The sequence below is a fragment of the Gallus gallus genome, chromosome 13, assembly GCF_016699485.2.
Source record: "Gallus gallus isolate bGalGal1 chromosome 13, bGalGal1.mat.broiler.GRCg7b, whole genome shotgun sequence".
Lineage (NCBI taxonomy): Eukaryota > Metazoa > Chordata > Aves > Galliformes > Phasianidae > Gallus > Gallus gallus.
Genome location: NC_052544.1, coordinates 15066351 through 15086042, shown reverse-complemented (window position 1 = coordinate 15086042; position 19692 = coordinate 15066351). Strand labels below are relative to the sequence as shown.

The 19692-nt window shown below is 43.2% G+C and overlaps 2 long non-coding RNA genes across 3 annotated transcripts in view; one reads left to right on the top strand and one right to left on the bottom strand.

Annotated features, from left to right (window-relative positions):
* Positions 1–5691, bottom strand: part of LOC107054563 — a 34328-nt gene extending 28637 nt beyond the window's left edge. For both annotated transcript variants that reach the window (XR_001468945.4, XR_001468944.4), the window contains exon 1: positions 5273–5691. This is a non-coding gene — a long non-coding RNA (uncharacterized LOC107054563). The remainder of the gene's footprint in view (positions 1–5272) is intronic.
* Positions 853–19453, top strand: LOC121106745. Its single transcript, XR_005839696.1, has 3 exons — positions 853–992; positions 14871–16261; positions 18416–19453. It is a non-coding gene; the product is annotated as an uncharacterized LOC121106745 (long non-coding RNA).
* Positions 19454–19692: the final 239 nt, after the last annotated feature.

Genomic DNA, 19692 nt, shown 5'->3' with positions numbered 1-19692 from the left:
GACAGGATTTCTCCCTGGATCTTGGTGCATTACATACACCTGTCAAGCAGAAGCTTCAAGGCAGCCTCAGGGGAGCATCTCTCAAAGACACTCCTGCAATAACAATGAACTCACCATCCATTTGCTGCCTGTTTCTTTGAAACGATGAGCAAGTTAAGAACACACTGACCAAACCACTTCAATTTGCACTTCTCTAGGGAAGAGTATGGTAATGCCTGAGTTTGGACCTGCACGTCTTCCTGCACACCTACCAGTGAGGGTAGGTCCCAGTAGAAGTCAGAGGGCATCTGCTCTGAGTAAGGTTCTTCCTGATGGTGTATGATACAGGATACAAGGGCGCAGGGAGCTCATACAAGAGGTTTCTGTATTCACCTGTGTCCAGAGGAGAGCACCTCCCTCCTCCAGAAGCATGGAGTCATTGAGCCTGCATTTGTACTCCTCTAAATACTATCTGCCTTGGCAAGAACGTGGATACCAGTTCAGCCATGGGCTAATAAAGCAGATGAAGCATTGCTGTGTGTTTCCTAACCCTAGCAGGACTTTACTGACTGCCTTTACGTGAAACGCTTTGTGTGAGATGGGAGGATTCAGCTGATAGATAAACTGCAAAAATATGTCACTGAGTTTTTTTCCTTTTTTATTGTATTTTTGCAGCGTATGCTGGCTCATGAGTTTATGAACTGTTTTAAAGAACTCCTTACAAAAAAAAATAAAAGAAAAAAAAGAAAAGAAAAAAGTATATTTGGGTGGTTTATATTTGTTCTTAATAAGTGAAAAGATTTACTAAAGCAGGCCTGATGTGACGACTTAGGAGGTTTTATTCACTATTTATTCTGATGTATTCCAGACAGCCTGAGTAATTAAGCACTTTGGATGTTGAAAGCAATTTGGACATCTCCTAAACCCAGAGCTGAATTTTGCTGTTTTCTGCAAGGAATAAGGGCGTCAGAAATCCAGAGCAAGCTGAGGACATGCATGGTGGGTGAAGGCAGGTAAGATTGAAATTCACCTTTTTATATGAGCTTTTCAGAGGATGATGTTGTCAAGCTCTGCAAAGAAATCTGGCTGATAAAGCTATGAGGCAAAGCGCAGCTTTGATAAATAGTGTGTTTCACAATTACATTCCTACCAAGTGCTGCTGTCACTCACTAAGCAAATTCACTGTATTTTATTCTAATGTGTGTTAGACTCCAGGTGCTCAGAATTTTCTTCCTGACTCTCTTATCCTGCTCATGGTTTCACTTTTCTTTAAAGGAGCAGTTTTAACCACTTGCTAATGGTGTTTGCTAACAGTTTCTCATGATGGTCTCAGATGAGAAGGGAATCCTGAGGAATTGCAGATGCTCCCAATAAATTAGTGCATGCAGGTAGCACTGGAAGAAGATGAATTCTGGATGGACAGCACATTCTGTGAGAAGAGCTTTCCAGTAAAGCACTGATGTACTGAGAAATAGTCAGAAGGAGTGTCAGGAATTATTCCTGAGCATGAAGAATGGCCAAAACTACCATGAATGTAGGGCAGGCTCAGTTCTACCACTTGATGCATGCTGTGTAAGTTTGTGTACTTTGAAGAAAGCAGAGATGTCATTATGTCATGTCCATGTCCTCTCCTGACTGATTTTCTTAAGTGAGTATTTTCTGAGATGACAGGTGTGTAAGAGGCTGGCAAGCAGTAGGAAGCTTATCATCCAGCAATGCTGGCTTTCTTCGTCATGTCCACCTGTTGTAATGTAATATTCCCAGTTAATTGCCTATTTAAAGGTAATATTGATATATAACTTGCTGTAATGTTTACGAGGATGTTATATTAGTGTGAATGGGAAAAAAAAAAAGGCTCATTTAATTGCAGGTGCATAGAATCATGTAATGGCTGAGCCTTGAAACTCCTTTTTCTCATTTATTTAATTTACATTGGAAATAATACTGTAAATACTCTGTTGTCTGTCTATATGGGAGCTTGTGTAGGTTTCCTGTTATGCTCTTTTTTGCTCCTCAACATCACACAAGACCTCTGTCCTCAGAACAAATGACACAAATAGCACTGACATTCCAGTTAATCCATCTTGTACTGAAGTCATGATCAAAAACTGACATTCTGACAACATAAAGGTGCATGGATTCACTTCATTGTTTTCCTGCAGCCATTTGCATCTTTTACTAGTAAGCAGGTGAAAGCCTAAACTTCTGGAAGATATTGCAGCTGCAGAACTGAGGCTTGGATGGTGACTGAAATCCCTGTACCTCTTTAAATAAGCGACGGGTAACAGAGTGCAGAAATGTGAGTTGGTGCATTACTTGGAGTCATGAATGAATCCACTCCAGCTGACTGCACCATGAACAAGCTATGCAGACGGATGTATCAGGCACTTCCAGAAGTGCTGGTAGTGGCATCTCTCATTTTTATTTTACTGACTGCAGAAATCAATAAGTCTGAATTGTGCCAGACTGAGGCTACCCAAATCTTTTTGTTATCTGTAGAATGGTGTTTGCTGGGATGACCGTAGGAAATTCCACTTGCTGTATCCTCTTGTATTACATAGCTAGTGTTCAAAGCACAATTTCAAAACCTAGTTTAGCATCTTTCCTTCCATAGTTACCAAAGGTATGAACTGCATGAGGTGCTGGAGGGAAGCCCCAGGAAAGAAGAATTCCTTACACCAGAAACACAGACCTATCTTTCTATTCAGGTTAATGTTTGTGAGTGGCTCAGAATAGCTTGGCTACAAAAACTAAGAGCTAACTGCAAGACAGAAAACACTTTGAGATCTTTTGCTTTATTTCTGTTTTTCTCACTCAAGTAGTCAGTCACCTTTGAGACCAAGGCCTGGAAAATTTCTGCTAGGGAAATGGTGCCAATTCTAGGTCTGGAATCTCATTTCTGTTGCACACACTGTTCTGCCTGTTCAGAGTGAGGTGCTTGCTTGCGCTGCCCCACGGCTGAATGCTAGCCAGGAAAGTTGAGATCCAAATGCCTGTTTGGATTACACACCGTTATTGCCATTACTGTGCAGCACACAGGGATGCTGAGCTTCCCCACTTGCAGTCTGGGGGGCAAGTACAGCTAATGTAATTTTAAGCTCCTGTGCCCTGAGCGCTCAGCTGGTGATGCAGTCTCACAGTGCGTGGTGGCAGACATGCTGCCATTGTTAGAACCTTTGTGTTCTGGTGCATAAGGACTCCTTTTAGGCACTAAGCTCTCTGCTGGGGGCTGAGTCTAGTTGTTATCCTTGAATCTTCCTCCCTCCTTCTCTTGTTAACATCTAACATTTTTATTAGTTTTGCTTACTTACCAAATTACTTTATTCTATATTATTTCTTTGAAATATGTCATTCTAATTAGAAGATCTGATTCATACCCATCCACTAGATGAAACATCTCAAAGGAGAAGTAAATGATGCAACTATTTTAAAGTCAATCAGCCTCTTCCCTCTGCACAGGTCTTAGCTATTCCTGCAGTCAGTTTATTGCATTAAGATCAATTGGTCAGATCCAGATGAAGCAGTTCTGAAACCACACTCAGCTGAAGGACACATTCTAGCCATTCGGAAATATTTTCAACTTTCAAGATAAGTATTCCTTTGAGGGGCTGTAACTCTAAATCCCAGAGTGCCTGCAAGCAGTTGGGCAGCAGCCAAAAATGCCAAGTCAGAGGAAAATAATTGTTTTCAAATGGTGACAAACCTGCAAGGTCAGCAGAGAACACAGGAACCGTGTTGCTGAATGCAGATAGCCCTGTAACTCAGGTCTGTGAGTCCTGCACAATAAACAGAGCCTAACATCTCCACAGGGTGTTCAGAGGCCACAGATGCGGAGACGAGCTTGTAGGCACTGGTTTAACTCACAGGGCAGAAATGATACTGGAAGAGAATATAAAGGCATTGGGTTTAGGCAGAGTGTGCCCTGTCAGTGCTCTGGGCTGTTCTACGCTTGTTTCCCAGAGGTGAAGAAATGGCAAGTTCTATAATTTTAAAGTTTCTGCAATGAAGTAATTTGACAGCTTGGTCTGGAGATTTCTGTACCACTTTGAATCGTTGTTTGAAACTGTCCAGGGTGATAGAATAATTATAACTTAACCATGTCTAGGGATGAATGATGCTTGAAGTGGAGGCTGGGAGCTTGCCACTGGTGTTGGTCTGGACTCTGCTGTACCCTGGACAGATGCCTACACAAATTGGGAACATGCTGCAAGGAGTGCTGATGCCTTGGGAACGCCATTGCTCTCAAAACTGCAGTTGCAAGTCATGTGCAATCAGCTTGAGGGAGCCTGCTGATTACTTTCTAAGGATATCTACATACAAAAAACAAGCCTGGTGTTATAAATCAGCATAGTTCTGCTGACTGCAGCATAGCTGCATCCATCTACTCCAGCTGAGAATCTGGAGTAAAGTATTTAGGAAACACAGAGGACTGAAAACTACCAGAACACCTTTAAAGCTAATGTGCCAGCAAGCAGGAGAGGCATTCAGCTGTGTGGAGTAAACTTCTTACGTCTGTGGTAGTTAAAGCAGAAAAGTGAACTTTAGATTCTCACCGTTTTATTGCATCTGTTAAAGCAGTATTGGCTTTCAACAATGAAATGAGCATTCAGGCCAAGTGTCTCTGCAGAATTTCGGGCACTCCATGAACGGATAAAATTTCAATTGCAGAAACAAGAGAAAGTACCAGACACAAATGCACCACGTATTACATTTAAGGAAAGACAGTGAAGTGTGCAGGTTATACCGTGGGAATAGGCAGCAGCTGGCAGCTGACCCCGGGGTTATGGCAAAGGCACTGACAAGGCCACAAAACATTAAGATTATTAGTAAGTAAAGTCAGCCTGCCTTCAAGAAATCCAGCATGGCCAGTCTGAGGGCTAGCAGCGGGGAAGCACTAAGATCTGGGCTCCAAGCCGGGTCCCTTGTTCCCAGGCAGACGGAGTTGGCAGCAGCCTGTATCGCTCTCTGGTGGCCCCTTGGGCCAGAAAGAGAAGGTATATTGGCAGCAGTGCAGGGGAATAGCAGCCAGCTCTTCTAGCCAGAAATCAAGTTGCAGGGAGAAAAAGGCAAAAGCAGGCCCCTTCAGTGTAGCACAGGCATTAGGCTTTCAAGGAGATGCAGTGGAGAAGCCCAGACCAGGTGGGACTCACCAGTCAGAGGGCTGCCCGTCCCTCAGCGAGCAGTCCCAGGGCCAGGCGCTGCAGGGCGGGCACTGCTGGCTGCAGTGTAGCAGAGCCCCAGGGCCCACACTGCCTTGCCCATAGCCACACGTGGCTGTGACTCACTCTCTCACCTGGCCAGAGCTCTGTTGGGGTGAAGCATGAAGATTTCCTGGAGACATCTGTGCTTCAGAGGCTCCGGGGTCTGGAACAAGCTGCGGCTCTGGTTTCCCCATGCACAGGGCTCTCAGCATGTGTCTTTGCTCTTTCCACTGCTGTTCTGGTCAGCCTCCCGCTCATCCTTTCACTTCATTAAAAGGGCCTCAGCCCCTCCTCCAGCATCTTAAGAGACAGTGCTTGGAAAGGCAGTGGTGCAGGAATGACAGGCAGAACTGGAGCAACTACTGCACCCTTTTTCTTAAAGCCCCTGCAATTGCCTTCTTTCTAGGTGGGAATCCCTCTCAGTGATTATCTGGCTCTTCTGATTTTCATCAGCTGGAGAGCTGCATCTCTGAGATTATCCTCTCAGCATCCTTTCCTACTCCTTAATGTCACAGGCTTTGGCCACTTAGTCCACTTATAGCGTCTCAACTCCTGCCTCATCCTCCTGCAGGGCTAACTCACAAATAAAGTGGAGTGGGAGTTTCCATGTTCAAGTGCTTTCCTCGAGCCCTCGGGGAAAGGTCCTGAACACAATTTCTTCCGCTTGGATGGAAAGAGGAATTCCTGTTAGAGCCTCCATGAAATTACAGTCTTCTTTTTTTTATGAAATGTAAAGCAAAGTAAATATTACCTTGGAGTCTCTTTTTTTTGTGCTGCAATAAAATGAGACACTTCCTTGGAAATAAGTTTTAAGACACAGCTCTTGTAATGTTCACGTTTATTGGAGTGGAGCTCGCAGCTGACCTGAGGTCTGGAGGACTTGGAAGCAATAGCTGATGTGAACTTCCAATTCTTTCCTTCCTCAGCACGAGGTGCAAAACTCGTCTGTTTCTCAGAGAGACTTCCCCACCCTTCTCAAGCTTGTGTGCTCATGTATCTCTCATGGTACATAAAGAATGACATATTGCAGCGAATCTGCTGAGAATAGCTTGTAAAATACATCATGATATGAATCAGCCTCATTAGAAGTCTCTCTCATGATTTAATACAGACATGGTGCTTACAGGAGTGGAAACCAGTGTGTTGGGTTTTTTCCTCTCTCGCCGGTGTGTTGTGCTCAGCCAAATGTCGAAACAGAAAAAAAAAGAATTCTCTGAACTCAGAGCCAGAGGTAGAAAGCAAATACTGCATTACCAACATGCCCCTCTGGCATAATTAAGGTCTTGGGTGTTTCCCTGGATATATGACTTTCCAGTTTTGTTAATAAAATATTATTTTGCTCTTCTAAACAGCACAAAGCTGCATTCTTTGCATACTCCAAATCCCCCTGACTCAGGACCCTCTCACACCTCACATTCAGCATCCTGAGCCATTCCAGGCTTTTCTCCCACAGCTGCTGCTGTGTTTATGAAGGGGATTATACGACACGGTGCCTGTGATAGCAGGAGACAAGGCGCAGTGGCCCAGGAGGCCTCTCTCAGTCCTATTTTATGTAAGGACTGGTGTACCAGGTGCCACAAATGCATGACTCAGACCCTGCTCAAACTGCTTGTGTGCTGGTGCAAGCGCTTGGAAATGAAATCAGTGATGTTAGTGTTTTACTTTAAACAAGACTACAGCAGATGCAATCCAAATGACACACCACAAATAGCAACAGCTCTGGGCTAGTGGCCATGTCGTGCAGGACTCATAGTAGGAAAGGGACATCTCTGCTCCAAGGCAGTGAAATAACTTCTTCCCTCTCCACTTTTTACTGTCTCTTTTGTCACTTCAACATCAGAGTATGTAACCATTCTTGCTGTTATTTCTAGTAAACCACAGCACATTTTGGCTTATAAACCTCTGGCTGCACTCTTTTCAGTCATGTGCATCTTTAATCAAATGTGCTAAGTGCAGTTACTCAGCTGTCCTCCATCATTTTGGCCTTCTTATGCTCCCAGCCCCATTACCCATGATCACTGCCTGGTTTGCCACCAGCGAGCCTTGTTTGCTGAGCACTGTGGTATATTTCTATCTCTCACCCAAGACCTTGGGCCACGGATATTATCAAAGGTCTTGTCACAATCAAGGCCAGGGCATCACAACTTTGCAGGCAAACTGTATTCAGCTTGTGCTTTCTTCTTTGTAAGATGAAGAATGTGCAAAACCCCACATACTCCTGTTCTACTGCAGCTCAGTCAGGTGATAGCACTTTAGGGCAAAGAACAAACAAAATTCCACTTTATTTCTAGCCTTGATCTTCTTTGAGGTAATTTGGGAACCTTGATGGTTCCCAAATATTTTCCTTATTTACCATGACTTGGGCGAATTCATTTTAATAGCAATTCTCATAACCTTTGTATTACTGCTAGCTTTGCCTCTGACAGAAGAGGCTTTACTTTTATCACTTACTGTCTATCAAATGCTATTTTACAAGACCTGCTGTGCTTCAGTTGTGGCTTGTGCCTCGGGACTGGGCATCCCCTGTGATGCCAGACTTGCCTGCTGGCTCCTGAATTTGATGGGAAGGATCTGGTTCCCAAAGCTGGGATTTCACAGCTGTGGTCTGACTGACTTCCTATCAGCGCATACAGAAGAAGTGAACACACAGCAACAGCTAAACACCCATTTCAAACCTCAGACTTCTCGACTGGAACAACTGTTGCAGTTGGAAGTTGTTTTGCTAACTTCTTTGGCTAATTGATAACATCTGCATCTCACCACCCTTCCTTGTGTCTCAAGCTACTTCCAAACAGATCAGATAGATAACAATGCAGCTGATCTCAGTTTCAGTATTAGTGATATATATTGTTACATTTTCAGCAAATAGTATTAAAGCCTGGGGGGGGAGGGGGGGCTTCTAATAATACTTCCTTTATAAAGGTTTCTTTGACACAGTCACAGAAACAAGTCCAGAGATGCTAATAAAACCTCACGGTATTCATTTGGTGTTTCCCTCATGGTCATGGTCAGATAAAAGAACTTTTGTAATATTTCCTATGATTTTTCTCTGCTTTCTCCCTTCCACACCATCTAAATTTGAAAGTTACTTTTGGGCTTTAAAATATTGGAATTTGCTTTTATTTTCTATTATTTTTCATTATCCTTGTATTACAATAGATGAATGAGGAACTGATGTGTGTGATATTTTAGTAAATAAAATCCTCGTATTCCAGATCACTCTTGAAATCTAGTAATACACAGTGACACCATATAGGTCCCAAGGAGACATTATGGTTGTAATGGAAATATCATATATCTCATATCCTAGGTCTGATATATCAGCTCAGCCATAAAAAGAAACAGGATATTTGCAACTATATTTTAACAGGGATTTTGCTGTTACCATGAGAACATGGATTACTTAGAAACTTTGGTGAGAAAACTCTTTAATGGCTTCATCAGTGTCTAACCCAAGGAGATTTCAGTTCTTTCACTACTATTGGAACAGCCATTAATGCAGTGAAAATCAGAAATGTATGAGTGTATCTTGAGTGTCTCCCTGTACATCCCAGACTGAATTCTCAGTGCAGGCCAGATGATCCCTTCTATCATTGTTCAGAATTCCCAATATCAAATCTGGGCTATGCCTTTAGACACATCCAACTAAGAGTTCTCTATTGGTTGACACCTTTCCAGTTGGTGCTGGGGAGATGTTCCCTCCTTCACCTCCTTGTTGCTGTTGGGTTGGTTAGAGCTGTTGCTGAGCAGGGTCCAGAGATGTCTTCAGGCCCTGTGATGTGCAGAGAATGGATGTAAGCCAAGACTTTAGACTTCAAGTTGCTCAGCCAGCCAGGAGAGCCTCATGAATTTTCTTGTAAAAGGAATTTCTCCGGATTCAGGGAGACTAGTTACATAATCCTTTGAAAACAACATTTGAAACAGGATAGGTATATCCCCTTTATGAAGTCCCCAGAAGAACCTGCAAGATGGCATGTGAAATATTATTAAGCAATTCTTTTATTTTGTGCCCTTTCAAATCACTAACATGTACAAAAGAAGTATAGATAAAATCCCAAAGACAAATTTCTCATGGCTTCACCTAATGCAAGCTCACCACATTTGGTCTTAATCTGAATATCTGGGCTGGGATGAGTTCTGCAGAGCTATAATAAAATAAATATTTTCCTTCAGTGAGAATGGCTCAGCAAAAAGTTCAGTGTCAGGTCAGTGCAGGGAGCTCTCTAACCGTGTTTTGTTAGACATGGAACATATCCTCACCTAGGCTGTCAAAGCTCCATAGAGGCTGATGGAGTAGATAGAATTTAAGTCAAGCACCTCTTGCTCATTTCAGACACTGGATTCTATCACCATTTGAGGAAGGCTAGGCAGTGGTTACAGCCCCACATTCTGGAAATGAAAACACTTCCACCAAAAAAATTAGAACTAAATGAACTAGGGACTTGCTGTGGAACTCCCTTCCTGCTCTGCTCCATTCAGATTGGATTACTTACAGAAACAGAGAGAACAAGCAATCTCATTACAGGAGACTTGGCCCAGGTAAATAAGTGTGAGCTACTTAACAATTAGCAACGTAGTGAGAGTTCTTTAATTTGTTTTTTTCAAACAAATGTGAGCCACCTGTTCTGCCATTTTAATGCAGAAACAAAAGGAAATGTTATACACAGGTGTGTTATCAAAAGGAAGGCAGAGATGCTTGGGAAGGAAACTTGTCTCTTTGCTATGGTATGTGGTGGAGGTAGAAAATGTGGTGACTGAACATGTTGTGTTATTACATGACTGAGATCATTAATACAAGCACCTTATTATGTTACCTGTCTGTGCGTTACAGATGAGAGGAAAAGCCCATTTCACTTTCAAAATGTGTTATTAAAGGGAATATAACTGTTCTAGAACTTCATCATCCACGTGTTTAACTGTAGATGCTTTTCTTATAACAAAGTGCTGTTGCAACTATACTGACATAGTTCCCTTTTAAGTTAGTGGGGATTGATTTTTGAATTTGAGATCTAGAACTGTTTTTAGGTGGTCGTTCCTTGGATAAAGTGATCTAAGGTATAACTCTCCTGAATATTGATGCTCTCCTGGTGTGAGAAATAATCCGCCCTTTACTTTGCCTAGTATCGTTTTTCTTGTTTCTAGGCTCATAAAGATCCATAAAAAGAACTCAGATATTTGACCAAATTCATTAAGAGGATTGTGGACTGAGCTAGAAATGCATGCAGAAGTTCTGGTTCCAGGTCTTGCATCTCTGCCTAATTAATTGCTTGTAGATGTGAATCACTCTTTGGAAAGGTCACTCTTAAGCACCCCAGATTATCTCAGCTCAAAGCAAAGATATTAGGTGCACCCTTGCAGGCCTAAGTTAGCAAGAAAGCCACTTCATATGGAAGTGGATGACACTCTACACCTGGGCCCAGAAGTTTTACCACCCACTGAAGTTCATCACGTGCACTCGAAGTAATCTTACACCTCTGGGTAGAATCTAGCTCTCCTTATCCAATGAAATGCCAGTTTACTGAGTCACTGTAAAGGCTGCTCTAGGTAGAGATGTGTCTCTTGGTTGAACTTAGTACAGACATCTTTGTGATGTGTTTTCAAGGGTGGGCCTCTGAAGGAAAGGCTGAGCCAACTTCGTATGGTTTGTTCCCTAGCTGTCAGTAGGGCAGCTGATGTGTCCTGTCCTTGCAGAAGCAGTGGCTGCTCAGTGAAAGTATTCCTTTATGGCCACTGCCACTTATCCTTTCATTTTGGAGCAGCACTGATCTTTCTCCTTTTAGGGTGTGTCGGTACATTTACAGACTATGATAAGTTGCCTTGCACTGAAGGATTTACTACTGTATGTATATTTTTTGATTTTGGGACATATATAGATCATGTTAAAAACCAGAAGTCCATTGTTCAATCAATCAAGTTAATCCTGGTGCTCCTTGATAACTATAGCTATCGCATTTCAGAGTGATTTTACTGGATATTACTGGGATTACTTGTAGTAGCCACTCAGTCTAGACAGGGGTTTCTATTACAGTGAACACAGACAAAAGGGTAAGAAATATTAATGCCCACCATCCATTACCACGCACAAACTGCATATCAGAGAGTGGATTCTGTTCGCTTGGCCGTGGATCTCCCTCCCTTTTGTTTATCTCTCAGGAGGGTACTGCCTTTTCTTAATTAAAGAGCAGCAGGTTGTCTGAACAAAGAAAGAGAAAGGGAAATAGCTGCTTGGAAGAGTTGCCATTTAGAGTTAAGTGGAGATAGAGATCTTCTGATGAACTGTACCAATACGGACAGATCCACGTATTTTGGCCCAAGAGCTGTGTTCAGGATGGCCTGTCTGTTATGGCCTTTCTGCAAGAAAAGTGAGCAGGATCGTGGTCGTCTTTCTGAAATGAGCAGCTTGGGAAGCTGGAGGATCTTTGAGAAACCTATCACTGTGAGAAACATGGTGAAACTGATCTCAGAACTGTCAGCAGGGCCAGGTAAATTTGTACTACCTGTCATTTCTTAAACAAAGCCACTTAGAATGAGAAGCACTGCAGGAATGCTGCTCCTCGGGTAAGCGTTGTGTGGCAGTGCCATGTAGTTCCCACCATTCTCTAGCAGATGACTCTGCACTAGTTAGTTAGGACATATCTGCCCTAAATCAACTAGGATAGTTGGTGGATTAAAATTAGGCATAGTTAACAAGGCAGTGATTGAGGTAATTAAGTTTTGAAGCATTTCAAATTCTCATTTTATGTTACTCCACATGTTCAAACTCATAATACATGGACAAACACTGTATTTTGCTGCTTGTGTCAGAGTTTATTTTGGGTATGGCATATTTCAGATTGTTGTCAAATTGGCTATCATAACTGAAGCTCCAGCAGTCAGGCTCTTAATACAGTTAATGGGTATGATAAGAAGTGACTTGCACAGTGTGTGTTGGAGCAGGGCAATGCAGCTGTATTCTTGCAAATTTTAGGCTTAACAATGAACATTTTTCTCTTGATGTGTACATGTTTACTTCATGGTATTTAATTAGCCATCTGGATGGGAGATCCTGATGAGCTTCAGGCAGTTTGTGAAAGGCTGCCTAAGAAGTAGTTGTTTAAATGGAAATTCATAGCAGCGTTCATCTCAGCTATTCTCTTGGCAAAACTCTTGCTTTAACATCGACTTTCAATAAAGATCTGCCATCTTCAACTTTTGTTTTATATGGAAAAAAATGCTTTTAAAATTCTAGATTTAGAAGTTTTTACAGAGCTTAATAAAAACTCACTTTTGGGGCAAAGCACAGTTGACAGCTGTACTGGTACTGATGGTTTCTATTTAAAAACACGTTCCTTTCAGATGCTGCATCTTGCAGCTGCTGAGAGTCCTCTGTCTTGCTTCCTCTGTGTTTCTCTTGCCATCTTCCAGGCAACAGAGAGAGGAGCCAAGTGCCTTCAACAGCACCAACGGAGAGAAGCTGCTTTTCCTTTCTCTATCCCTCAACTCAGCTCTTCCTATCAATGTGGGAAAGATATAGACAAGCACCAGAGATAGGACAGAGACTATTTGTTATTCTGAAGCTGCGTCTTCTCTTGAGCAGTAAGGTCCAATAGAAACAGTAACAATGGTACTATGGGACTCCTGCTAAAGGGGTACGCCTGTGTGTGTCCAAACAGATTATTTTCTAATGCCTGCCACGAGGCCTTCATGATCCATTGGCTTTGGACTGACACTGAAAGGACAGGTAGGCAACAGCAAACCAATAACCACAGTAAGATGTACTCTTCTGGGGGAATAACGGAGGGAAAAATTAGACCCAGGAATTTTCTGGGTAGAACCTCTGTCTGGGGAGTTTGGGATCTGGCTCATGCTGCTACTGGGTTTCTGGATGCCCCTTGCTTCCAGGAAGTGGTTAGCAATGTGAAGAAAAGGCAATCAAATGCTAATCTCTTGCCTAACTGGTAGCTGTATCTCTTTACCAGCTTAGCACTTCTGGGCCATATATCCGTGTAAGAACCCCAGTTGTACTTCTTTTTATGTGTATTGACTTAGTGGAGTGCAAACATGTTAAAAAGTTCACTTTCTCCTTTATACGAGTCTATAAAAAAGCTCTTAAAATGGAGTCATAGGGTTTCAATGAGACAAATGAATGATCAGCCGAGACCCAACAGTCCTTTCTGATGGATTAGGTGCTTTACTGTGAGAAATCTGAAGATGCTAATCAGCTTGGGGAGTTTTCATGCCTCCAGCACCATGTAATGACAGCAAATAGTGTGATGTCTCCAAGTTCTAATGGAACAGGCGGGTAGGATGCCGTAATAGGCATCACTCATGATACTTGATTCCTGTTAAAACTATGTTTTCAGAAGTCTCCAGGCAGCAGAGATTTCATAAGCATTTATGGGAATTTTAGTAAAACTGAACATATACACTCTAGCTTGGAAGTCTTTCTAACAGCTATTTAGACACTGTCATGGGCAGAAATAACAGTAAACACGTGCACGAGTAGACCAGTGTGTGCTTTCAGTGTCTGCTTTTAGGAGAAATAACACATTAACATATTTTCTGAATTTTGCAAATGCACTGCAATTCTGCAACTCAATAAACTTGACTTTATTTGTTCTTATACCGCGATGACACAGTGTAATACCAAGATGGTTTCCAGTTGGCGTTTAGGAAGCTGTGAGACATGGCAGAAGTGTTGGTAATCAGGACATCTCAGCTCTTCAGCAAGGGATGTATCTGTTTACAAGACTGGCTGTGGAAGGGTTCGGTCCCATTGCCAGAGCAATAAAACACCCTCACTGCAATAGAACAGAAGCAGGTCACAGCTTACCAGAAGGAATCGTTTACTGTACATAACTATTACGTTTTGTTTCTGCGCATTGGAAATTTTGAGTTGCATTCTGTCACTTACACTTGCAGGCATGTCAGTGCTGTGTTTGTATTCCACGATGGTTGCTGAGATCACAAACATGAGCAGTCACTGAGAAAAGAAAACAAACAGAATATTTCATCTGCTTCCCCCCCCCCCCTTCTGAGTGGTATCATTATTTTGGGGAGATAAAGAGTGACAGTGCAGTGTTTGGCTAGCTCTCTTTTGAGAGACTTCTTACAAACAAACATGGTGAAAACAGGAGAATTTAGCTCAAAAACACCACTGTGTCTGTTGGGAGCTCCTGAAGGTTTTCTTTCTGAGAAGTGCCAGCTGAGCACCAGATGCACCTGAGCTCTTGCTGGGATGTGCTATTGATGCAGGCTGGAAACAGTTAACAATAGCATAGGGCTAGGAAATCAGCATCCATCCCTGGCACAACCCCCATGGGGACCCGTGCCAGGAACCAGGAGCTGAACTCACTCAAAACAAAGGATGACGCTATGAAATGCCTGCAGACTGAAGTGTTGGTCGAGGTGATGTGTTTGTGGTCTTCACAGAAGTGCAAGCTCAGAGACATCTCTGTATTTCAGAGATGTGTAACCAATGCAGTTTGTGAGCGTTTATGTTGTCATTACAGTAGCAAAAATATTATCTGCATAATTACAAAGATATGTTCTGATAGGGATTCTTATTTAAGCCTGTTACATGCTCCAGCAAAGCAGAAAATCCCTTACTGAGTACCGTTAATAATGGAGCATTAAGAATACACTGTTTTCTTTTCTGGCTTTATGTACATCTATTTATTTTTCAAACAAGTGTGTTTTGATACTTTCTAGGATTTCACTCCCGGGTGCTGGGAGGACCTTTCCCCTGGAGCTGACTGTGAGAAGGGATGTCACCATGATCGGTTCTGGTAATGTTCACTCTGCCTTCAGAGCAATTCTTTCCTGTAAGGATTAAACAGCTTTCTCGTGGAGACATTCATGATACTGTGACAGAGGACTAAGATATCCCCCAGCCTTCCTAAAGGTGTAATTTTTTAGTAGTACTTTATGGATCCAGGAGTTGGACTCGATGGTTGTTGCGTGTCCTTTCTGATTTGATATCCTATGGTTCTATTCTATGATCCTCCTAGAGATCTTCTGAATAGAATCCGGTGAGTTCAGCAGTTTCGTGGATGCCCCAAGCATGGGTTTCCACCTGTGTGGTATACTGATGACAGTGAGGCTCTCCTGGGAATCCTCTCTGGGGGCTGTGCAGATGAGTGGGGTTCTGCAGCTCCTGGTGAGGCTCCCCCAGTGATATCTGCTCATGTGGAGCAGTGGGCTGCACACCCACTCCTAACAAGGAGAGTAAAGGTGCAGCATCCAGCACAGGTGTACTGACATGTGATGAAATTAGGAAATATGAAATAGGACTCTTTCAAACGGGAAGAGAAGGAGAATGAACCCTTCCAGAAGAAGTGGGTGATAAGGAAGGCAGGTGGGAAGGGCAGGCAGGGAACTCTTTCTAGGTAGTCCTACCTAGAGGCAGCCCTGCTTCCAGGGCAGAACCTGCCTGGAGCCTTCTGGTGCTGTTGCTTAGGTACAGCGCAGGCATTGGTGGAACAACTAATAATAATAATAATAAAAGTCCACTATCAATCAAGCTTTGTGTGCTGAGCCAGTGGGATTTGTACCCAGAAAGGCTGGGGAAGCTGTTCTTCATGTAGAGCTATATGTAACTGAGATACTATGGTGACACACTGGAAAAAGCAATCTGAAGGGCCTGGTTTCCTACTGGGATTCCCACACAGCAGAGTGCTGTATCTGGGGGAGGACCCAGCAGCTTATCCTGTAGCTACTCGACATAACTTGCTGCGGAGATGCATCTTCTCTGTGCTATGGGAAATGAGCTTTTCTCTGCAGTTTAAGTCACAGCAGTAAGCAGTGGAAAAAGGACCCTGAGTGAAACCCTTTCCTGGGCTGGGTGCTTGCAGCACCGCTGGTGTAACATTAACATTACGTGGCTTTATTATGAACATGTGCATACTTGGATTTAAAGACCAATGGCTTGGCTGAGCAAACATTTAGTGCGAATGGGAGGAGGGTAAACATCTATTTTCTTTAGCCAATACAAAGGATGACTAATTACATCAGGAACAGCTGCGGTGCCCCTGGAAGGACAGAAGACCAGCTGATTGCTGCCACGCCTCCCCAGCCAACTGGCGACACCTGAGCACTGCAAGGTAAAAATCAGGCTGTGTGCTTTGTCCAGGTCATTAGAGCTCCATTTAGAGAGGAGTGAGCAGGGAACAGGCTTTGCTTCACTGCTTAAAGAGCTACTCAAAAAGGGGTGAAGGGGGAAGGAAATATATGGGAGAAATATTTCAGCCCAAAGTAATATTTACTTGGGTGCTTAAAACTTTGTAAAATGCCCTGGAGGTCACAAGCCATTCATCCTGCTGTGTATTTCTCTTTAAGAAGGTGCTTGTAAGTAGTACTGGAACACATGTGTGATGAGGGGTTGCCATGGCAAACAGGTTTTGGCAATATTTAAGACAGAGTTTTATAGCACAGCAGAATAAATAAGCATGTTAAAGCCACATACAGTAACTTGTTGGCACATACATTAATGCTCCCAAGGGTTGCAATAACTTAAGCACCCTCCCTTTAAATATTTTTCAGAGTTTTTTTCTTTTTTATTGACTACATGCATTTAGTATTAGGGCTAGGAATGTCCCATTTCCACCCCCTTTTGAAGTGAGTAATTGAGGCAGAAAAAAAAAGGAGGACTGTCTCATAAATCATAAAGGGCCATTGTACGCAGACAAGAGGGGCAATTTTTCCTTTCCTACCATACATGAGGATAAGCCAAATCCTAACTTGCTCCCTCTGGACATGGGGTAGATTGGTGCATTTATGTTTCTGATAGAGCTTGAATCATCAGAAATAGCTAAACGCCATTTGCTGTAGTTTCTGTCTCGCTATTTCGTGCCAAGCCAGTCTCCCACACCATGGCACTGAGATAGTGGCTTGAGTGTTAGTGGTTTATGAGCCACCTGCTCTGTTCCCAGCTTGGCTCCCAGCTCCCACCAGTGAGTCCCCACCAGATCTGGAAAGCCTCCCTGCAGCACTTCCTCGAAGCTGGGAGCAAAGAGGCAAATCTCTGCTTGTAAGAGGGCTCAGGTTTGTGGTGCTCTTAAAGGTGAACATAAATTACTCTTTATAATGAAAGCTCTGGTTTAAGAGTTATTAGTGTATTAGACCAGGCTTTATTAGCTCAGGGGTTTCGGAGCCATGTGGGAGGTGTGACACTGGCTCCCTCTTCTGTGGGAAGCAGTAACCTTTCTGGTTTGGAGAACTCCGAAGCTGCCAAAGGCAGGCAAAGCCCACAGCATCTCCCCCATCCCCTCCCACCTCTGCTTCATTGGCATGAAAGTGCATTAGTGCAGAGGTGATGAGAGAACGCCCGGCTGTAAGGCAGGTGGCACAGCCCTGCCTCTCCCCTGGGGGAGCAAAGGATGGCTGAAGCCTTCAGTCAGAGCTGGCAGAAATTGATTCCTGTTAAAAAGTGGGATATTGCTGAGCGAGATGGACCTGATTCTCCTTGTTTTATTGGTGAGCAAGGAAGTCACTGGGAAAGGGTGACAGAAAGTACACACATTCACCCAAAAAGGCTTCGGTCCATGCCGCCCCCTGCTATGCTCAGAATCAGAATGTTCTGCGTGCTCCCTATGGTTTTAGGAGGACCAAAAAGAGCCCCCAGTCCTTGCTGTGATCGCCAGAGCTGCTGGGCTCTCCCCGTGCTTTGTGTATGCTCAGCAATTGCCAAACCACTCTCAAAAACCCAAGAAATGGGGGAGGGGGAAGATTGGTTATTTTTATATGAAATTTATATTTATAATACCGCATGCTGATAGGTTCATTATGAGTTACAATTCGCTGAATAAAAGAATCCACGAGGGAGGGATATTGCGTGGAGAGAAAAGAAAGAAAAAGGCAGGAAGGTGATTTCTATGCCTATAAAGGCGTCTCCTGGGCATAAGCAGTGTGAAGACCTACCACGTCCTTCTGGTGGTTTGGATCTGTGTGCAATTAAAGCCTTGTGGAGCTGTCAGGGGCTGTTGACAAATATATTATCAGCAACTTAGGATAAGCAAAAATTACTTAAAATTAATCCATCCCTGCCCAGTATTCCTGTTTCACTTCAGAAGAATGTGCCAGCAGGAGTGAGTGCAAACCTGACAATGTTAGGGGAACCTCCTCAAGGTGGAAATTTGCAAATAGGGCTACTGCAGTACGTAATGAGAAGCTGCAGGGCTTTCAATTATCCCACATAGTCTGTCTCCTTGCAACTTGACTGACAGCTAATTATGCTGGTGCCATTTTTTTTTTGGCAGTGGAATTTAATCTCCCAGATGGAAAGCAAATCAATCTGCCCATCGCTGCAGCTGAGGTATACTTTGGCTCAACTTTAATTTATTCTCTGAAGCTGAAGGAGGCTGGTCATTTCAAGGTACAGAAATATCACATTTCTCCTGTTAACCAGGCTGGTAAAAGGGAAAAAAAAAAGGAAGAGTTGGGATTTTGTAGGTTATGCTGTGAAATTTGTCCTTGCTTTGTATTAGGAAACAGCAGTATCATCTCCCCTTGATTCCTATGCGTGGAATCTGACAAGGAAGAAGCATTTATGAGCTGGGTGCCAGTGATAATGGTTAAACATGAGTTGTGGAGGCATTAAGTGGGATTCTATGGAGGAATGAACTAAATCTCTGAAGAACTCAACACAAAAAGGAATTGGTGGCAATTTTCAAGCACTTTAGCCAGTGTGCGATAGTCTGGCTCCCATTGGGTTTCACACCAGGGATATAAATACAATCTTTCTACTTACCTGAGCTCTTCAGACCTATCAATTATGCCGCTCCCTCTGAGTTGCCGTTACAACTGTAGGTATTACCGTCCTCTGCAAAACCACTGCAGAGCAGAGTATGTGACTAGTTAGCATGGGCTGCAGACCTGATCTTTGAGTGGCCAGGCAACTGCAGCTCCTGTCAGTGCTGTTTTTCAGGCTAGAAACCCAATTTTAGCTGGGATCAAGGGGAAACAAGCTCACAAAAACTTGAGGTTAACAAACATAGGGAAATTAGAGCCTGATTTTTCTGCAGACTTCTGCTTGTTTGGCTAACAAGGAATGCTCTCACCTTGTCAGCCTGTATGTGGTACCTACATTCCATCTGTTTTTTTACCTTCTGGTGTACTTTCTCTGAATTCTTAATTTCTCGGATTCATTGGATGTATATACTTTGGCTTTGGAGAGTTCACAGACCAAAGAGTTCCTGATTCCTTTTTACTGGAAAATAAGCATTTCTAAGAGTGCTTTGCTCATGCCTCATGAGTCAGATTCCAGCCTCCTTGCACTTGTACAAATACTTGGCTGTTTTACTGCCTTCACTGCAGTAAGTCTGCAGGCTGAAAGATGAGAAGCTCTCACATCTCGCTGTCAATACCCATCTCTTCATATTTTCATACAGTAGTTATAATTACGATGTTGCTCCTAATGGATCATAAAATGATATTTTACAGTTATGAAATCTTGTACGTGGAAGCATTTGGTCACGACGAATCTCTGAAGAACAGATGTTCTGATGCTGTCCCATCAGGTGCATCCACTGCTTTG